Source organism: Ictidomys tridecemlineatus, chromosome 12, assembly GCF_052094955.1.
Source record: "Ictidomys tridecemlineatus isolate mIctTri1 chromosome 12, mIctTri1.hap1, whole genome shotgun sequence".
NCBI lineage: Eukaryota > Metazoa > Chordata > Mammalia > Rodentia > Sciuridae > Ictidomys > Ictidomys tridecemlineatus.
In genome coordinates, this window is record NC_135488.1 from 36,142,181 (window position 1) to 36,161,188 (window position 19,008).

Here is a 19,008-nt window from a genome sequence, read left to right on the forward strand (position 1 = left end):
CATATCCTTTGTCACTAAGTCCGTTGTGCCTTGACTTTCGATTTTGTTGTTCTGTCTGCTGTGTTCCTTTGTTCTTCCTGGTGTGGTGGTTCACATCCTTTTAATCTTGACTCTGCTTGCAGATGCTTGTCAGTTTTACTAGTCTTTTTAAAATAGTTGTTTTGGCTTTTGCAGACTCAACTTTAACGACGACGTATACTTACAGCACATGCACGGGCCCTCACCCAAAGTTTCTGAGAATGGTGGACGAAGCGGAGTCACAGCACCTGGTGGCCGCTGAACAGCAGGAAGGGCAGCTCACAGCACAGGTGCTTCACTTCATGGAGCTGGGTTGGGATAAATGTGTGCAAAAGCCCTGGGATTGCCTAACTCTCCATTTGAAAACTGTCTCTCCAGCTGTGGGGACCACTTCATTGACACTCCATTGACACTTCATTGTCACCATTTGGTTTGCCCAGACTGTACAGAAAGGAGGGCAGTAGGCCACCCCCTGAGCAAATGACAAAAGCAGTGAAGGACTTGTTGTTAAGCAGACTGAAGCGCAGGTGGGGGAAGAATTGTCAACCCATTGTCAGTCAGCATCAGGCTGTTACCAAGTTTGTTGGTGTTAAGAAGTAACAGATCAAATGTTCCAAAAGTGAAATTTTATTTATTTTGGAATTCATAAATTACAGGTTGTATCACAGCAGTTATTCCATAAACATGAATTCTCAAACAAACAAGCAAAGTAGACATACAATAAACTCCCGCTTCGTGTTTTCAGTGAGCGCACAAAGCGGATGCCTGTGCACCCACCCCTGCGGTCTGGCCTGATAGCTGCTGCTTCTCTCCTCTTCCTCCTCTTCCTCCTCTTCCTCCTTTCTCTTCTCTCTACATCTCTGTAGTTTTTCTGTGTTACTGTGAACAAAATACCTAACAAGAACAACTTAGAGGAGAAAAGATTTATTTTGGCTCCTGGTTTCAGAAGTTTCAGTCCATGGGTGGCTGATCTGGTGCATTGGACCTTTCTTTATCCACTCATCTGTCAATGGCCATTTTCGTTCTTCTATCTCTTGGCTACTTAAACAATGAATACGGATGGGCTAATGTCTCTTTGAGATCCTGTTTTCCATTCTTTTAGATACATAATTGTGTCAGCTTTCTCTTACTATAACAGAGTGCCAGGGATAATCAACTTAAGAAGAAGAAAGGCTTACTTTGGCTCATAGATTTGGAGATTTCAGTCCATGGTTGATTGTCCTCATTGCTTTTGGGCCTGTGGCCAGGCAGTATATTTGGTGTGAGCACCTAGTAGAGGAAGCACATTCATCTCGTGGCCAGGAATGAAAGAGGAAGGGGCTAAGGTCCCAATGTCCCCTACACAGGCACACCCCTAAGGAGCAGGAGACCTCCCACTTGGTACCACCTCCCAGTAAGGCCACAGGCTTGGAACCAAGCCTTTGGGGGACACTTACCCAAGCCATAACAATCCCCAAAGAGGATCCGCAGATTATGTGGTAATTCTATTTTTAATTTTTTGAAGAATCTCTATGATGTTTTATTGTTCCTTTGCACATGACCTTATCAGCAGGTGTCTTTTAGGAGAGTGAATACTGTCTTCCACATTACCTGCTATACCTGGCCTGAGAAAGCTAATGCTGATACAAGAATACTACCTGACCTACTCAGTTTTCATCGTCCACAGTGATCCCCAGATGCCATTGCAGTCCCCTGTCCAGTTGCCAATCAATGGTGACATGCTGCACTTAGTAGTCCTGCCTCTTCAGTCCCCTTCAGTGAAGAATGATCTGTCTGCCAGGTGCAGAGGAGCCCATCAGTGGCTTGGGAGGCTGAGGTGGAAGGATCACAAGTTCAAGGCCAGCCTCAGCAACTTAGCGAGATCTTGTCTCTAAATAAAATATAAAAAAGGGCTGGGGATGGGGCTCCGTGGGTAAGGGCCCCTAGGCTCATCCCCAATACTAAAAATATAATAATAATAATAAAATAATCTTTCCACCTTGTTTTGTCTTTCATGACACAAATATTTTGGGGAGTCCAGGACAGTTATTTTGTAGAAAAAAAAAAGATAATCAACATTAACATAAACAATATTATCAACAGTGTTATTACACTGTGTTTTTTGTCCTTTCTTGTGATTAGGTCCAGATTAAGCATTTTGGGCAAAAAAAAAAAAAAAATCTACACAGCTCTTATATGACTCTCATTAAATCTCACAAGAGGGCTGGGGCTGTGGTTCAGAGGGCAGAGCCCCCCTCTAGCACGTGCGAGGGTTCAATCCTCAGCACCACATAAAAATAAGTAAATCAAATAAGGGTATTGTGTCCAACTACAACTAAAAATATAATTTTTTTTTTAAATCTCACCAAGAGGCTCAAGATACCAGCTGGTCCTGTTCCTAAGGCTGAATGTGACCACTGCACTGATAACTGCCCAAGTTGCCTCCCTTCATACTTAATAAGCAGCCTAAGGAAATCTTGATGGCAGCCTCGGTTCACCTGGTGTCTGTGGTCGCCTCGATCACCCTTGCCTGAGCTGGCCGTTGCCTCAGTGCTTGTCAGTGGGGTTCCCAGTTCCCTTATTCCCTCCACACGCAGTAGCTGCTATTCTTAGGAAAGAGCTTTCCATCTGCACCTCCTGCCCTGGCTTCAGTATCACTAAGCGTTCATGGATTCTTTTTAAAATATGCTTTAATTGAGGCTGAACATTCCTAACAGGACAGAGCTTCAGCATCCAGCCTGGTAAATCCTTTTGTATGCAGAAGCCTGGGAGCCACCCCCAGCTTTAGGTCAAGACAGGCCATTGCTTCTCATCTCCCAAATGATCATCATTTTTAAAATGCTTATTGGGTGTTTGGATAGCTTCAGTTTCAAAGCGGCTCTCTAAATCTTTGGGTTGGGTGAGTCTGCTGGGGATTGAACCCAGGGCCTTATACATGCCGAGCACACACTGTACTCTCAGCCTCTGCTGGAGTCTTTCATCCATTTCTTTAAATTATATTTTTATTACTTTGTGAAAGTTCTGTATGTATATTCTTGACACAAGTCCTTTGTTCCAACACAATAGTCCTTATTTATCCAAAACTCCCAGTAGATGCTTGAAACCCAAAGTAGTGCCGAAGTCTCTCTCTATTATTTTTTTAAAGGTTTTGTTTGGCATATCTGAATTCCTGGCATCACTGCTTTTGCACTGTAGAGTCACTGTTAAATAAAATAAGGGTTATTTGAGCACAAGTATTGTGATACCTCAACAGTCACTCTGATAACCATGACAGCTACTGACTGACAGGTGACTACAGTCATGAACTGGATGAACTGGACAAAGGGAAGATGCATATTCTCGAGTAGATAAAGAACGATGCTACTCAGATAGGAGCACAATTGAAAAAGTATGAATTGTTTATTTCCAGAATTTTCCATCTAACAATTCCAGATGTAGTTGTCTATGTAATATAAACTGCCACAGAAAGTAGAACTGTGGATAGGGGGGTTACTGTATCTGTCCTGGAACTATTACCTCCGCCATTCAACTGTAACAAAGTGTGCAAGGTGGGAGCCCTTCCTGCTGGCTCTGCGCTTTCCTTTGGACATCTCCTTATTTCCTGCTACAATGGAAGGTCTCTTTGTCTATTCCTTGTACCAAATCTGGGATCCCCATCCTCCAAGAATCCCCCCGGAGCTTTTAGTGAGGAATGACCTTGTTTTGTTTTGACCTCTGCGGGTAACTCTTATGACTTCTTGAGCTGGTTTATTACGTTTCCACCCAGCATGCCCACTTCAAAGTGTGAAGAGTTTTTACAGAATACTTCACCCAACACTGTTGATAACATTGTTTATGTTAACGTTGATTATCTTTTTTTTTTTTTTTTTTGCTCATGTAGAATTAGATTCTTCCCAGCGTTCAAAATGAAAGGAATCTCTGTTGGTGGGAAGGTAAAAAAGTTCCTGCCACTTTAGAAAACAGCTTGGCAGTGTCTTATAAAGTTACCCATTGACCAGGAGTCTGAGTCCTGGAAGTTTGTTCAAAAGAAATGAAAACATGTCCACATAAAGACTTGGGCAAGCGTGTTCCTAGCTGTGCCATTCATAGTTGCCCAAACCGGAAATATCCCGACACACATGTCCCTCAGCAGTATAATAGAAAAACAAATTGCAGTATGTTTGCACAATGACCTGCCACTCAACAATAAAAAGAAGGTGCTACCCGTACATGGGAGGTTACAAAACATGATGTTGGGTTCGAGAAGTCAGAAAGCTATGGTACGACATCATGTGATTCCTTTTATGTGAAGCTCTAAAAAAAATCAAGAGTAAGATAGAGTGACATAAAGTCAGAGGGTCATCACCTCGAAGGAGAGGGCTGCCTGGGAAGGGCATAGGGGTCTTTCTAGGGTGATGACAGTGTTTTTTGTTTTGTTTTGTTTTTTGTCTTGCTTGGGATTACACAAGTGTGAATGTTCATCAAAAATGTACAGGGAAGACTTGTGCATGCAATGTATATGAAAATGTCCTAACGTCTGGATAAATATATGTGAAAGTGCACGTCACGTCTCTGAGTTTTAAAAGAAATTAAAAAGGATGAAAATACTGATTCCTAGCAAAAGATTAGAGTTAGCTGAGTAGATCGAATGAATTTAATTTCAAAAGGTACCCTTGAAAAGGTTCAGGGGAACCCTTTGGCCAAGAGGAGAACTAGGAGCTCTTTGCCCTTTACAGATTCCAGGGCTGCTGTCCTGAGACTTGGCTTTGATTTTGCTTTTTTTTTTTTTTTTTAAGGGGTTCATTTACCTATCACGAGCTGCTCTGTAATTTCCACCATCGTCACCAGGGGGCAGTGTTCGCACGTCGGTCTGGAGCCCGCGGGGGGTCAGATGCTTCGGAATCGCGCTTTCTGCAGCCTCCCAAGAAGAGGTCAGTCACCTTTGAGTGGAGAGTGTCACCACGATTTCCTACTTAACGTACCAGGGGGTGGAAACAACTCTTACCTGTTTCCAAAAATGGTATCTAGGGAGCAGATATGTGCCACCGTTGCAGATGTCCATGGCCTGTAGTCCCAATAGCTGCTGAAATGTCACTTCTCCCCGAGGTGCGTGAACTGGGAGCTGCAGCAGGCTCGGGGCGGCCCAGCCGAGGCGTTTGGAAAGGTCGGCGGCTCCTCCCCAGAAGCTGCCTTCTCGCCTTCTGCCCCGGCTTCACGGAGAACGCCTCACCTGCGATGCCACCCATGCACCGACAGCAAGGGGCTCCGAGAGGAGGCAGCTGGCCTTGACCTTGCAGTGGACTTCGGGCAGAAGTCCAGGGGCTCTCCTCGCCCAGGGCCGAGCAAAACGATGGCCGTTGCTTTCCCTCAGCCCCACGTTCAGCTCCCTTAGACGTTGGGTGTCCTTGCTCCCGTGTGAGCTTGGACTTCCAGCCTACCTGCTGCTGCTGGCCTCGTCTAGGAGGGGAACGGGGGAGGTGGTCCCAGCCCCTGCTTGTCAAAGGGAGGAGAGACCAGCGCCCAGGAGATGGGAAGACTCGAGACCCCTGGATCAGAGGCTTTGTGTGAGGGTGAGACCTTACACCTCTTGCCTGGAAATGAACCCAGAGAGTTCAGATCTTGAATGTCATCCAGAGGTCCACGTGCTGGCAGCTTGGTCCCCAGCCCTTGGAGCCCGTAGGAGGTGAGGGAACCTTCAGGAGTCGAGGACTAGTGAGAGGAAGTTGGCAACGGGGCCCTTGGAGGGGATATTGGATCCTGGCACCTCCTCTGCCCCCTCCCTTTGCTTTCCCGCCACCATGAGGTGAGCAGCTTCCTCTGCCACACGGTCCTGCCGGGATGTGCTCCTTCACCACAGCCCCGAAGCAACAGGCCCAACGGGTCCTGCACTGAAACCCACAAAACTGGGCCCAAATGAACCTTTTCTCTTATAAGTTGGCTTAGCTCTGGAATTTGTTATAGTAACAGAAAGCTGACTAACACATACATGTTCCCTCCAGGTGGTCCTGCCCCAAGTGAGGCCTTCATAGGGGAAAACTGTCCTGAGCCACATCCGGTCCAGCCTGCTCCAAGTGCTTCCAGTGACGCAGGCTCATTGCTCAGAAACACATGTGCCGCAACCCAGCTGGGCACAGAAACACAAGCCCCTTGAGCAGAAACAAAGTTTTATTTTAAAAAGGCCGCCAGTGACCCGTGTGCGTCCCGCTAGCCAGCCGGTCCACACACACACACACACACGTGTGTGTCTACCGGAACCGGGGGCCCGCACCTCCCCCGGAAATACCCTCCTACTATCCTTCCCCAACCAATGGGAACTCTCCGGGAGTCCCGTAACATGAGTCCCGTAACAGGCCGAGGTGAACAGCAGGAGTCCAATTTCCATATGATTGTAAATCTTAACATAATCATATCATCTCAATGGCTAGCTGGCATCACCTAAAACAAAGGTGCCATGTATCATAATACTTTTGCTGTGGCTCCTAGCACACATGGTCAAGTGGATGGCACTACCAGAGGAGAGGTGCAGCCAAGGAGATAGGTTTTCAGGCCCTCTGGGGCCCTCATCTGATGATTCAGCTGGAGGCTTAGCTGGTGGGAAATGAGGGAAAGACTTTTGGGTCAGGAAGGAAGAGGCATGAAAGACCAAAAAGACTGGCAGTTGGGGACAGAGACAGCTTCAGCATGGCTGTGTCCTGGGGTCAGAGTGGTATGTCAGATGTCACTGGGGACAGTAGTGAATGCCGTATTGTGAGAGGGTTGGCCAGTGGGTGAAGAAACCTAGAGGAATGCATACGGTGGCCACAGTTAGCTAGGATAGTCTGGGTTGTGCTTCAGTAACAGGTAGCTCCAGACCTCAGCGTCTCCATTCAATTAGGGTTCATTTTTCAGTCTGGTCAATGTCTGATGCTGGCTGGTATAGGGGATGCATCCCTTCTTAGGGTCCTGAGAATTAGATTGATATAGGGCAGATGCACGGCAAGAAAAATAGATGCCAGGAATAGAGCATGCCAATTTAACGTAAGCTTTATGTGACACAGGAGCCTTTATGAGGAAATAAAGATCCGACAAACTGGGCAAACCTGCGCGTTTTGTGTCGGGTGGAACAGACAGACCTTTGTGGAAAGAGACAACTTCACGTGGGGAAGACAAAGGGAGGTAAGAGTCATGTTAACAAGATTTGCTGGTAGAGGATTCTCTTGGCTGATTCCCCGTTGGAGAACGTCCCTTTCTCCTAGAACAAGGAGGGCATCTTTCACGTGGGAGTTTTCTCTGTTCTCAGGAAGAGAAAGGTGGACTAGAAAGCCCTCCTTGCACCTGACGTCTTTCAAGGTGCCTTTAGCTTGAGGCGGTCCTGATGTCAACCTGCCATGTTTGGGGTCTGTATTCTGCTACCTCCACTGGGACTGGGGTGTGTATTTTGGTACACACAGGGGAGTTGTTGGGCTTGGTGGCTCTCCCAAGACTCAGGAGCCCAGTCACTGCCATCTCAATATGCAGCTTTGGGATCCCCACTATGGGGGAAGGAAGCCATGGGACCTTGCTCCAAAGGTCATGTCCTAGAAGCTTGGTCCCCAGTATGGCCATGTTAGGAGAATGGTGGGTCTTTTAAGAGGTGGGGCATAGAGGAAGGTCAATACTGGCTCCTTCCTGCTCTCTGGCTTCCTGTCTCACCATGTGATTTCTCTCTTCCCCAATGATGGCATCTGCCATGATGTGATACAGCCAAGGGGGACCTCACCAGAGCCGGTACAGTGCTACTTGAAACTCCAAAACCATGAGTGAAATAAAACTTATTTTCTTTATAAAGCACTCAGCCTCAGGTATTTTGTTACAGTAACAGAAAATGGACTAATGCAGCCCTCATACCTGCTTTGCTAAGCTTTAGCCAGGAAATCACCCACTTAACTTCTACTTATCGTCTGTTCACCAGAACTGGTCACATGGCCTCAACCTAACCACCAAGGAGGTTGTAATGGGCAGCTTTCTCCAGCATCTGGGAGAGGAAAATGAAACATTGGTGACCATGAGCATTTTCTTGGTTGTAGTAGTCACCCAATGTTTTGGACAGAACTTTCTTGTGTGGCACTGGGTGGTCCTGAGGTATTTTAGTGGGGAGGGAGTATGAGCATATGGCTTTCAGTGGGCCATTCTTCACGATGGCACAGGAAGAACATGAATGTTTGTGTTCCAGAAGAGGCAGGTCACTGCCTTTGGCTGCCTTGGAAGTGCTCTTCCACCCAGGGTCTTCCTGGCCAGAGAGAGAGAGAGAGAGAGAGAGAGAGAGAGAGAGAGAGAGAGAGAGGCAAAGAGGGAGAGAGAAACCAAGACACTGGCTTCAAGGTCAGGGCTTGGTGGGGGCACCTGTGAGTCTTCAGTGGGTGAGACTCCCTGTGAGCTGGTGGGATAGATCGCCCCAGGGTACCAGGAACCCACTTGATGAGGGAGCTGGACCTTGATAAGCAGGTCAGCAAAGCGGGTACTGTGGGGAGTGTGCTGAGTCCGAGGACTTTCCGCCAGAGAGAGTCATAAGAGGGGGTTCCGGCCGTGTCCCTCCCCTGTGTGAAACCAAGGCCATCTGCCAGGAGCCCCTGGGGAGCCCAACAGGCACCCAGCAGCAGCAGCAGCATTGGACCCCGGTTTGGTGGCCTGATCCATACTTTGGTAGATCTAGAATCCTCGAGCTGATTCTGGAAGCTTCTGCCTCCCGGGTAATGCCCAGCTCCTGGGCCCCAGCATCACACAGAGCTGCGCCTCCCACCGGCTGCCCTGGCTCTGCCTGGCTGCCCTGCCTCTGGGCTTGTCCAGAGGTGTTCCGGAAGGCCTGCTTGTCTAGATCCTTCTCTGGTCAGCCGGCTGCTGACTTTGAGATGACGTGTGTCTCTGTGTGTTTCTCCTCACTGTGACCGGAAGACCCGACAAACAACCTAGAGGAGGGAAATCTTATTTTGGCTCCTGGTTTCCGAGGTTCAGCCCGTGGCTCAGCTTCTGTGGCTCTGAGTCTGAGATGAGGCAGAACGGCAGGGTGGATGGGTGTGGCGGAGGAGAGCAGCTCAGTCCAGGAACCAGGAAGCAGAACCAGCGCCACTCACCAGGGACAAAATACGAACCCTGAGGGCAGAGACCTGCTTCCTCCAGCCACACCCACCTGCCTACAGTCACCACCCAGCTAATCGGTATCAGGGATCAATCTGCTGATTAGAATGTCACTCTCTAATCCGTTCACCTCTGGACCTTCTTGGTGGCCTTGAGCGCTGAGTGCCCAGCCACGCCCTGGCAGACCCTCAGCCACCCCTCCAGGCCCTGCTGACACCCACGAGCCCCACTTAGCGAGTGTCAGCCTGCTGACCAAGGCCCGCGCCTCCCCAGCCAAGGGCCTCCCTGGCCAACCTGGGACAATCTGCTTCCCCACACCAGGTCACATCCAGTCACACCCACTGAGGACTCACAGGTCTCCCACTGAGGACGGGCCTATACCCTGAAGTCAGTGTCTCATCTCTCCTCTCCCCTCTGTCTCTCCCTCGGTGGGAGCAAAGGGTCCACCTCATCTCCTCCATCCCTGGCAACCCAGGGCCCGTCTCACACCTCTCCAGTGCAGGAAGCTGCCTTTCTTCTTTATTTTTATTGATTTTTTAAAAACACATGACAGTGGAATGCATTGCAATTCCTTTTCCACATACAGAGCACCATTTTTCATATCTCTGGTTGTATATAAAACAGATTCACACCAATTCATGTCTTCATACTTGTACTTTGGATAATGATGTCCATCACATTCCACCATCCTTGCTAACCCCCTGCCCCCTCCCTTCCCCTCCTACCCCTCTGCCCGGTCTAGAGTTCATCTATTCCTCCCATGCTCCCCCTCCCTACCCCACTATGAGTCAACTTGCTTATATCAGAGAAAACATTCGGCATTTGTTTTTTGGGGATTGGCTAATTTGATTTAGCATTACCTTCTCCAATGCCATCCATTTACCTACAAATGCCATGACTTTATTCTTTTAATGCTGAGTAATATTCCATTGTGTATATATACCACACTTTTTTTTATTATCCATTCATCCACTGAAGGGCATCTAGGTTGGCTCCACAGTTTAGCTATTGTGAATTGTGCTGCTATAAACATCGATGTGGCTGCGTCCCTGTAGTATGCTGATTTTTTTTAAGAGAGAGAGAGAAGAGAGAGAATTTTTTTAATCTTTATTTTTCAGTTTTCGGTGGACACAACATCTTTATTTTATTTTTATGTGGTGCTGAGGATCGAACCCAGCGCCCCACGCATGCCAAGCGAGTGCGCTACCCCTTGAGCCACATCCCCAGCCCTAGTATGCTGTTTTTAAGTCCTTTGGGTATAGACCGAGGAGAGGAATTACTGAGTCAAATGGTGGTTCCATTCCCAGATTTCCAAGGACTCTCCATACTGCTTTCCATACTGGCTGCACCAATTTGCAGTCCCACCATCAACGTATGAGTGTACCTTTCCCCCCACATCCTCGCCAACACTTACTGTTGTTTGTCTTCATAAGTGCTGCCTTTCTGACTGGAGTGAGATGAATTCTTAGAGAGGTTTTGATTTGCATTTCTCTAACGGCTACAGATGACGGACATTTTTTTCATGTATCTGTTGGTAGATTGTGTATCCGGAATCTGGCCTTTCTGCTCAGTCCAGGACACTGGCATGGGTGGGGTCAGCAGGAAAAGAGGGCTCACAGATGGACAGAGCCTGGGGACACTCCCCTCTGCAGAGCACTGTGACGGGTTTTGAAGAACAAGGTGATGGGCATTTGATTTGAAGCCCCTTCCTCCCTCTGTGGCAACGACCTTCTCTTGCCCTTAACCATGCGTCGGAGACCCTTCCAGGTTCCTCCAGCGGAGACTGGAGCATGAAGGATCAGGATGGCCCCAGCCACAGGCAAGGAGGTGGGGGTGGTGACAGAGGTGGCATTGAGCTGTTGACAGGGACACAGAAGCAAAGGAACTGGGGGCCTCCAGGCAGAAATGCCTGGAATTGCTGCCGTGGGTTGGCTGACTGGTCCTGCTCCAGGGACACCCAGGGACATGGCAGGTGGCAGTGGCCCATTGCAGTTACAGGGAGGTGACACGCTTGCTCCACCACACACCACACCAATGCTCCGTGATTTGCTGTTAGGACACTTTCAGTCACTGGGGATGAGGAGAGCAAGACACAGACCTGCTCGGCGGCCAGAATGTGACACACACGCAACCCGCGGCCCGCTGTCCTGCCTGGGAAGGGACGGATGACTTTGTCCCTGCGCTCAGAGGGAAAAGCACCTCGTCTGGGAACAAAGGCAGCTGCAGTCAGATACGCTTGGGACTCCCAGGGTGGCCTCCCGGGCTCGGCCACACCATGTCCGTGCTGCCCTCCTCCCGGAGCCTGGAACAGTGCCTGTATTCCAGGCAGCAGACTACCCAGCTCAGAGGCAGTGCTTCCCAGACTACATGAAACCCCGTTAACACCAAGTTCTGGCCAACAAGATAAAAGCTCAAGGTCTGGGCTGACTTCTGGGAAGGCTGTTTCAAGAAAGATACCTCAGCCTGGAGGTATAGCAGCCCAGCATGGAATGCAGATGTGACAGCTGGACTCTCAGCAGCCATTTTCCTCCTCGAATCCACCTCAAGTTAGAAACTGCTTTAGGATGATAGACTAGAAAGAGAAGGTCACAGGTAGGTCATGATGCTTTCTGGTATCGTCAAGAGGACCAACCTCCAGTCTCGTTCTGTGTGAGAGTGAATACGTTTCTGTTTTGTCTTACCCAGTGTTAAATTTTGAGTTTTCTGGCATGTTCAACTGAACCTAATTCTAAGAGACAACTGACAAGGGGAAATCACCTCTTTGGGAGTCAGAGTTCACATTAGCAAAGGACCGGCGAGAAGCTTCACACTAGAGACACACTTCATAGGCAGAACTCTGAAGATGTCCCTTAAAGATTCCTATCCCTTGGTTATTCAAACTTTATTCCGTCTACTTACTGTGCTGGAGCTTTGAGGATATAATGGAATTTCCTCACCGTCAGACTTTCAGATAGTACCACGGTTTGGATATGGTTTAATTGTGACCCCCACCAAAGGTTGGACGTGTTGGGTGCTTGGGCCCCAGGATGGTGGTATTGAGACGTGGAGCCTTTAAGAGGTGGGGCCTAGTGGGAGGTCCCTAGGTCCATGGGGGTGTGCCCCCAGAAGGGATATGGGACCCCCCCTTTTCTCGGGCTTCCTGTTTTGAGATGCACTCTCTCACACACAGACACACCCACCATGATGTGACAAGGTCAAGAAGGCCCTCGCTAGAGTTGTAATGTCAGTGTCATGCCTTCCCCTTAACTGGTACTGGGGTCGAACCCAGCGATGCTTTACCCCTGAGCTGTATCACTGGACTCTTTTATTTTGAGATAGGGTCTCTCTAAGATGTTGAGGCTGTCCTCAAAGTCGTGATTATCCTGCCTCAGCCTCCTGAGTCTGGGATGACAGACGTGCACCACCATGCCCATCTACATCATGCCCTGAATCACTGAACTGTAAGCTAAGTAAACCTTTTTTCTTTATAAGGCCAGTCTGCCTTGAGTATTTCATTATAGTAATGAAGAAAGGGCCAATACAGACAGGGATCCCATCCTGGAATACCCAAATGGGTCCACGGGTTCCTCCTTAAATACAGACTAGGAATCAGAGGAGTCAGAGAGATGAGGCGGAAGAGGGAAAAAAAAAATACTAAACATCTAAGAGATTCCAAGGGCAAGAAGGACCTAGCGCTCCACTGCTGGTTATGAGAGGCAGGAGCCTCCTTGCAGGGACCAGAGGACTGCAGGAACTGAGGGCAGCTCAGGGTTGACAGACCACAGGGAAACAGGGACAGCCAAGGAGCAGGACACTCCCGACAGCCGGGAGGAGCCTGAAGGCGGTTCTACCTGGCCCACAGGGTGGTGTCCTAAGAAATTGTTTTGTCTGAGGCCATAAAGCTTGTGGTCATTTGTTTCAGCAACAATAAAAAATTGTTACTGAGACCTGATTCTTTTCACTCAAGATATTAAATGATTGGCAAAATATCCCGTGCATTTGGTTAAAGATAAAACAGCAGGAAAATAATGACCCTGACAGTGAGCAGACCCCGCCCCACCCTCCCTGCCCACAACCAACTTCCTTCTCTCGATTATTTGCTCATATTTTCTATGCATTTCTTTTTTTTTTCTTTTTTCTTTCTTTTTGGTACCAAGGATTGAACCCAGGGGCACTTAACCACTGAGCCACATCCCCAGCCCTTTTTGTATTTTATTTAGAGACAGGATCTCACTGAGTTGCCTTGGGCCTCACTGAGTTGCTGAGGCTGGCTCTGAAGCTCGATCCTCCTGCCTCAGCCTCCTGAGGCACTCTGTATTTCTAAGTACTATGCTTACGTTGCTGGACCACAGGCTGAACGTGGATGTTGCTTATTCACTTTCTAGCTGAGAGATTAAAATGCAGGTCTTTTCTCATCAAACCAAAAGAGCTCGCAGTGAGTGACTTCCACCCTCAGGAATGATGTCCCTGGGAGCGGAAGCTTGCATCACATTACCCCATTCCCGCGTGTCCTGGGGATTGAACCCAGAGGGGCTTCACCTCTGAGCCACACCCCCAGTCGTTTTTATTTCCCATTTTGAGACAGGGTCTTGCTGAGGCTGGCTTCAAACTTGTATGTCACCACTCCACTGTCCCAGGACTGAAGTCCTTCCTCCACTGTCCTCTGCACTGGGCATAACCATTGGCGGAAGCGGGAGGCCCTCACTGCAGTGAACCTCTTGGGTCAGTGACCTGGCCTGTTCCCTGCGGGCACGTGAGTCCCTCCCTAGGAGCTCCACGGTGTGTCACTGGCCCTCAGCGGTCCCCCAGGGCACCACAGGCCACCCAGAAGCAGGCAGGGAGTTTTCTGCATCTACACTCCTGCAGGGGACAAGGGGTGTCCCCAGGGCCCAGCTGGCCCAAAGCTCCCTGAAGGCTTCCCGAGACGAGCTGGGGCCACCACAGCCAGCCTGCTCCTGGCCACCCACTGCCCGGCCCTCGCTGCCTGCTGTGGGGCTGGGAAGGTGGGGTACAGGTGACCACAAGAAGCTGCAGGCCTGAGGGAGGTGAGTGGGCCTAGCCCTCCGGGGCTGTTCCTGTGACAGGGACCTGGGGTGCCCTGGCCCTCGGTCCTCCTGGCCCACCTGAACCCCCACGGAGCACACAACCCACAAATGCCCGGACCCACCCCCCGAAGGTTTCCTGCGGGGACTCTGGGATGCCACCTGCATCTTGAGGTGGTTCACGGGTAGCAGGCTGGGAGCCCTGGGCCCCTTCCTCGGCCTCTCTCTGCTCTTGCCCTGTCCTGCCCTGCTGGCTGCTGGCAATGTCCTGCTCAGGGGACCTTTCCCTTGCGTCTCTCCAACCCCAAAAGATCATCCCCAAAGTGAAGCCACAGGGGACTTGCATGTCACCAGGAAGAGGAGCCCCTAGGGGCACAAGTAGCTGTGCCGTCACCCCGTCCTTGTCAGCTGGCCTGCCTTTGGAGGAGGCCATGAGATCCAGCAGCCCCTCACCGCTTTATGTCACTCCCTTGGGTTTGGGGGACACCGCACACTCACACACGGTTGCTTGTAGGGGACATGTCCACAGTTTACATTTTGTGAAGTTTGTATTTAAATGAGCAGGAATGCCTGGCCCTGGCTCAGGTGTCACTTTCCTACCGTCCCGGTGACCCAGGCACTTGCAGCCCCACCCTCAGCCTGTAGGGGGCACCAGAGGCATGGGAGAAGGGATGCCGTGGGGAGAGGACCCTGAGAGGGCTGGGTGTGTCCTGTCCTGCTCTGGCCATGAGCCAGGCTCAGGTGGCCAGTTCTGTACAGGGACAGAGAACAGAAGGAGGAGACAGGGGGACAAGTCTCCCGGCTCCCTCTCGTGTGGGAGACCAGATCACGTTGGCTGTTTCCCCAACCTCCCTGTTCCCCTGCTGGCCCTGGGTGGCCCCCCAAGGCCGGACACCCTTGGTCCTGCCTGGAGGCCCCATACCCTGCCTCAGCTGGCCGAGGCTTCTCTAGAGAGAGCCCACTGTGGTCAGCAGGGCAGGGTCTGCCACCAGACCTCCGACCTCTCGGCCGCCTGGCATTACCAAGCGCCTTAGGGGTCTGCACTAGTGACTGGCGTCACCTGTGATCGGCTCACCCGTGACAGTCTCTTTGCTTCCACGAGCGGTTATGAACCCGCAGTCCCTGAACTGGCTGCCACCTTCTGGGGCCACCTGCCCCAGTTGTGTCTGGGCCCAGCCTTCTGGTCGGTCAGGATTCTTTCTGCCACAGGACCTCGCGCCCTTCCACCCGGTTCCATGTAGCCCGCCGTTCTGATGAGATGCTTTCTGGGTGCTGAGCAGAAACGGGCTCCAACCCAGAGCAGGTGGTGCCACCAGAAGCTTCCGCCAGACTCCAGGTCTCGCCTGGCCAGCCCGCTGCCCTGCTCGGCCAGACTCCTAAGGCTGGATGAGCCGCCTTCAGGCCTAGCCCCCTGCCCCCCAGCCACTGTTGCCATGTCCTGTGTCCTCCCAGGACACACCAAGACTCGGGAGTGGACTACTTCTTCCTGGCCGCCTGGTAAGAGCTGTCTTTCTGACACTTGGTGGGGAGCTCCTGGGCACCAGGGTGTCAGGGTCAGACAGAGCTCGAGGGCCTGGGAGGTGCCTGCTGCCATGAGCCCCACCTCAAAAGGGGGCCACCAACCACTTTCCTGGCCCTAACAGGAGGGGAAGAGACTGGGTCAGAGATGCGGCTCTGGTTTGGAAGGCTTGAGTGAACCCTAGGGGTTCCTGGGCGCTTGGTCCCCAGCATGGTGATGTTGTATTTAAGAGGTGACTAGTGGAAAGTGACTAGGTCGTTGGGGACATGGCCCTCGGAAGAGTTTAATGCTGGTCTGGCGGAGGAAGTTAGTTGAGGGCATGTTGTTATAAAGGAGCAAGACCAGCCCCTCCCGCTCTCTGGCTTCCTGTCTCGACATACAATCCCTTACGCACACACGCCCACCATTGTGGCTCCATCCGCCATGAGAAGCCGGTACCATGCTCTTGGACCTAAATAAACTTCTTTTCTTTATAAATTATCCAGCCTCGGGTAATTCATTACACCAACTGAAATGGAACTGAGACTATATTAGAAGAGCACTGATGACATGACTCATCTTCAACAGGTGTCCATTATCTGTCTAAGTCAGAATCCCGGAGGGAGTCCCCACAATGCTTCTGGGAAGTTTGAGGTTCTGCAAACCAGGTTACCTGGCTCTGGCCAGAAAATGCTGTCAATCCCATTCGATACAGAGACAAGCAAGTCTTGTGGACATGGAGACTATCTGGTCCCTAGGGACTCGCCAGGCTACACAGAGGGTGCAGGGCCCACCCAGTAGGCTGGGCTGTGAGACCTGAAGCTTCCGACAGCAAGTCTTTCTGGAGGATCTCTCTAGTTGGTGCTAGGCTGCTGCTTCTAGAAGCTCAGGCTGCCCCAGGGAACCAGAGCACAGTCATCTCTGTCTGCCTAGGTCCTGCCTCCCAACTCTGACCCCACACCCTGGACCACACCCAGCAGCCCCGCGGAGCCTCTTGGGGCCTGCAGTGGTTGGCACAGGAACTCTCAGCTCTTTGCTGGAAACCTCACGGGCTGGATGTGGCCTCTCTTTGGGCCTCGCCCCATCCTTACTGCTTGGTGAGGCTCAGGAGGACATTCCCAGGGACAGGCCACTCACTGAAGAGTCTTTTCCCTTTCCATCCCACCCGAGGCCACCCATTCCTCACCGGGCTCACCCAGCACGCACAGAACTTTCGTTTCGGGGCTTTCCTATCTATTCTTGACCTACATGCACTTCTCCATTCTCCAACCAGGATAAAATATCTCTGTGCAGATGGTCTCTTACTTACAGTGGCCAGACTTAATGGACTTAATGGTTTTCCAATTTCACGGCGATGTGCAAGTAGACCTAGGACACCGTGGTATAGATTCCGAGAAATTGCTGGAAACTTCCAACACTGTTATAGGATAGGCTTTTGTTGGATGGTCTTTGTTCAACTTCAGGCTAATGTAACATTCAATTTTAGCAGCCTCACCATCGTTGGGCCTGAGCCCACCTGCTCTCCCAGGCTGGGGATGGAGGAGGCAGGGCTGACCAGTGAATCTGATGATGGGTTGTTCTATCAGGATCCAGCTCAGGAAGGAGACCTAGGGCGTTGACTCCTGGCCTGGCCTCTGACTCAGGAAAACCTCTTTATCCAGGCCTCAATTTCTCCACCTGTCAAACAGGTGAATTTGGTGTCTTCATCAACCTTAGTGCCCCCAGGCCGGGGAAGAGGCTTGGGGTGATTGTGATTCTTCTTTGGGCCATCTTACCTTCCAAGTACAATTAGAGACATTCTATGAAAACAGTAGCAACAGCCGGTAACAGGGTTAATTATAATAATGAGGGGAGACAGTAAATAGAGAGGATCTGCTTATTTCCCAGGTCCTTGAGGATTTTGGTCCTCCCCCCGATTTTGGTCCTCTGGGCCACTAGTGTGCAGAAAATACAGAGAGCCTCCATGGCAGTTACTAATTTCCCCATAGGTGGATTATATCGAGCCGGGCAGGAGCTATTTCCATCCTGCTGGTGACGGGGCTAAAGTTAGAAAGTGATCGCCAGGGAGACATTCTTTCTAACTGATTGAACTGGAGCAGGAGGGAGTCAGGAGAAGCAGACCGGCCCTGGAGAGGCCGGGCAGCCTCCGCGAGGCAGGAGCCCCTAGCACAGATCCTGTGAGTCTTGGGAGAAGGCTGTGGGGCAGGGGCAAGGTGGCTAGGGCCTCCCTCTACCCACCAGGGCGAGGCCTGCAGGGGAAGAGTCGGGACAGGAACCTCCCCAGCCCACAGCCTGCTCCCACTCCACCAGGTGCCAGGGCACCCCAGTGTGTGACCACAGAGCTGATCCTCATCTCTGAATCACCCTTTGATGAGGTCCCATTTCCCTTCTGCACCCCGTTATTAAGTGGACTCCAATGCCTGGTCACCCTTGTTCCCCAGCTCTGAGAAAACTGCGATGGGAAGCAACAGCAAGGCTCCAGAACGCGAAGCCTGCCCAGCCCTACACCAAACTTAAGTCCCCTCTTCATCACTAGCTCCATCAAGGGCGGTCCCCAGTCCCCATGCCTCTTACCCATCTCATAGAACAGTGCTGAGCTACTGCCCTGGACTGAATTTGGGGGGGGGTCCCAAGTTCACCCAAACCACCAAGCCATCCCCTCCCCCAGGGCTCCTGACAGGGGAGGGACTTGCATGAAACCTCACAAACCCCTATTACTTCTCTAAACACAAGTCACATGCACTCAATGCACAGAAAGGAGGACACACGGATGAGCAAGATTCGCTCGTGATTCTCCCAGAGACGATCATGTTCTATGGCCCTGTGCCCTGTCCTGTTCCGGAACCTGCTATTTGTTATGTATTAACGCTTCGAGTTTCGTGTCAACAGGGACATCTGTACGTGGTTGACTCTGAAGAGTGCCCAGTGTGTCGTGGGAGATGCTCCTCTTGTCAGCTCCTCAGGGTGGCCTTTGGGACTGATTCTGGTGTGAACATTGCCACCAGGACATCCTCCATCCATTCAGCAAGATTTCCCCCAGGACCTGATCAGCCACCGGCAACTTCCTGGGCACCAGGCAAAAGCCGTGTACACAACGGAGACCTGTGGAGACACATCCCTGGGCATCTCCTGGATCAGTTCTTTCTGTAACTGGGTGGGGCAAGGCTGGGCAGAGGGCACACCCTTACTAGGTTTGCCCCCACACACACACTGGGACTACCCTGCCTGTCAGGTGCCCCTCTGTTCCAGGTTGGCCTGGCAGTGATGTCTGGGCATGACCCCTGTGGACAGAGCAGGCCCCAGGGGAATCAGGGAAAGTGAGCCGGTTCCCTGGCCTGTGCGGCTGGTCTTGTGACCCCCTGGGGCAGGCTGCACTGGGTGGCTGTGTTTTACCAGATTGAAATTGGGCCACCCCAGATA

The 19,008-nt window shown here is 51.1% G+C and overlaps 1 long non-coding RNA gene across 2 annotated transcripts; it reads left to right on the forward strand.

Moving 5' to 3' along the window:
- The first annotated feature begins 175 nt into the window (after positions 1 to 175).
- LOC120884817 (uncharacterized) lies at positions 176 to 7,782 on the forward strand. 2 transcript variants are annotated; one of them, XR_013428721.1, is made up of 3 exons: positions 176 to 308; positions 4,773 to 5,546; positions 7,014 to 7,782. It is a non-coding gene; the product is annotated as an uncharacterized LOC120884817 (long non-coding RNA). The 2 variants fall into 2 exon arrangements; XR_013428720.1 differs by having other exon boundaries at positions 4,773 to 4,907; positions 5,083 to 7,782.
- Positions 7,783 to 19,008: the final 11,226 nt, after the last annotated feature.